This window comes from Macrotis lagotis, chromosome 6 (genome assembly GCF_037893015.1).
Source record: "Macrotis lagotis isolate mMagLag1 chromosome 6, bilby.v1.9.chrom.fasta, whole genome shotgun sequence".
Lineage (NCBI taxonomy): Eukaryota > Metazoa > Chordata > Mammalia > Peramelemorphia > Peramelidae > Macrotis > Macrotis lagotis.
Window position 1 is genome coordinate 79721073 of NC_133663.1, and position 2466 is coordinate 79723538.

Genomic DNA, 2466 nt, shown 5'->3' on the forward strand with positions numbered 1-2466 from the left:
TTTTCATTTCCCACATTTTAATCCCCACCTAGAAAATTTGTGATTAGTACACGAGTCTATAATTCATAAAATTTAAAGGGAAATGTTATCTAAATATTAAGAAAATAAAATGGAGTATTCTCATAAAACACCCAGAAAATCAACACCCTCCAATGACCAACCTTCTTATAAAAATAAGAGACACTCCCCTTCCTTGTAGACTCACTTTTTTACTCTCCCTTATGTGTTCTTCCATTATAGAACAGGTTATTTGAATATAAGAACTGTCTTGCTGCTTGCTTGCTTGTGTGTGTTTGAATACCAGTGTTTGGCACAATTTCTATCTCTGCATTAACTAATCTCACTATCCATCTCTTTTAAATCCATTTATAGTCCATTTATCTACCCACCTATCCACCTATTTATCTATCCATCATTCTATCTTATCTGTTATTTACCTATGCTCTCTCTCTCTCTCTCTCTCTCTCTCTCTCTCTCTCTCTCTCTCTCTCTCTCTCCTCATCATCATCATTTCACCTACTCATCTATGCTCAGTCATTTCTATTTGTTAATAGTCTTTCAACTTTCTGCTGCTATCTGCAGATTGCCTTGGTAATGGTTCCACTGCAGTTATGAGTGGCTGCCAGTAGATCAGGCCAGGCATTGTTCTGAGGAAAAGCCAAAATTCTTTGCTGAGGGAAATATTAATCTGTCATGGGGTACATATTCTTTGCCACCAAAAAACTTCCAGGATTTTCCATGTCTGGCAAGTGACATAGCTCTCCATATCTTAAAACTTGAGTGATAGAGTAGCAAAACAGAGACTTACTTTCCCCTTTTCTCACTGCTAAACTCTGGTCTCACTAGAGTTTAGCTGAGCAGTAGGACTTCTTTGAGAGAGGGTCCCCCTCTTCAGAATTTGGGTTCAGGTCTGATTCCTAGTGATAAAGCATCCTATTTCTTCCTTGTTTATCTCAAATATTTCTCACCTGACTGTCCTTCTTCAATACTTCTCTGTCTGACATCTTCACATCTTCACCTTGTCCCAAGAAGCTTATTATTGGGATGACCTCACCACCTTGTAAAATCCCATTAGTTTTGGTACTCCACCCTCTGCCTCTCTGATTGGATGATAGGGACATAAACTCCAAACCTCCTTTTATAAGAGAGCTAATCTCATATATCAGCTCACTCCTCAATTGACTACACTACTTTGGGACTTCTCTGATTTGTAGTTTAAGTGCTTAGCACATATAGTAGGTTCTTCAGAAACTTTTATTGACTAACCAAGAAGCTATACAGGTTCATAGATAGAACACAATTCTAGGAGCCATGAAGAACTAGTTTCAAATTTTTACAGAGGAAACCTAATGGCTTTTTGAATCTGGGCAAGTCATAACCTCTCAGGGCCTCAGGCAAGTTCTAAGACCATAAATTGTAAAACAGATGCCAATTTGCATTAGTACACAGAATTTCCTCAATGGCAGATAACCATATTAGTGAAATCAAAGGTCAAGTCTAAAAAAAAATTCCTTTAATTACTACTGAAGAATCTCCTTTAGGCAACTGGATAGGATTACTCAAGTCACTCTGGGATGAGGTGGGGTGAGGAAGGAAGCTACCAAGATTCTTCCAAAGGTCAATCCCAGTGCTACAATTACCAGTCCTTTTCTGATTCTCTCACTTGATTTTATATTTTCTATGTGTATAGCTTTTATTTATTTATCTTTGTACATGTTATTTCCCTCTAGTAGAATGTAAGACCTTAAGGGAGGAGATGCTTTCAACTTAACAAGTCAAAAAGAACTCTTTATTAAGTGTTACTATGTACTAAGCCATTCTATTGAAGGAAAGATTATGTAAATAAACATTATATATTTACATATATATATCTGTTGATAATACATATCTCTGTCTCTGTCTATCTCTCTATCTCTCTGTCTATCTCTCTGTCCATCTCTCTGTCTATCTCTATCTCTATCTCCATGTCTATGTCTATGTCTATGTCTATCTCTATCTCTATCATCTCTATCTCTATCTACATCTAATCTACCTCTACCTCTACCTCTACCTCTACCTCTATCTCTATCTCTATCTCTATCTCTATCTCTATCTCTATCTCTATCTCTATCTCTATCTCTATCTCTATCTCTATCTCTATCTCTATCATCTCTATCTCTATCATCTCATCATCTCTCTCTGTATCTCTATCTAATCTCTCTCTATCTGTCTCTGTATCTATCTATCTATCTATCTATCTATCTATCGAAAGAGTATACTAATAACAGAACCAGACTCTAAAATCATACCCTCTGTCTGCAAAACTAATGCCATTCATGAGATATCACTTTGCTTTCCTAGTTTTTCCACTCCAGAATTCAAAATCAATCCTCCCAACCCTGACAACTTCTTTGTGTGACTTTGAACAAGTGAGTACATTTCCCTGAGCTTCACTTATCCCATTCTTAAAATGTAGGTAGTAATACT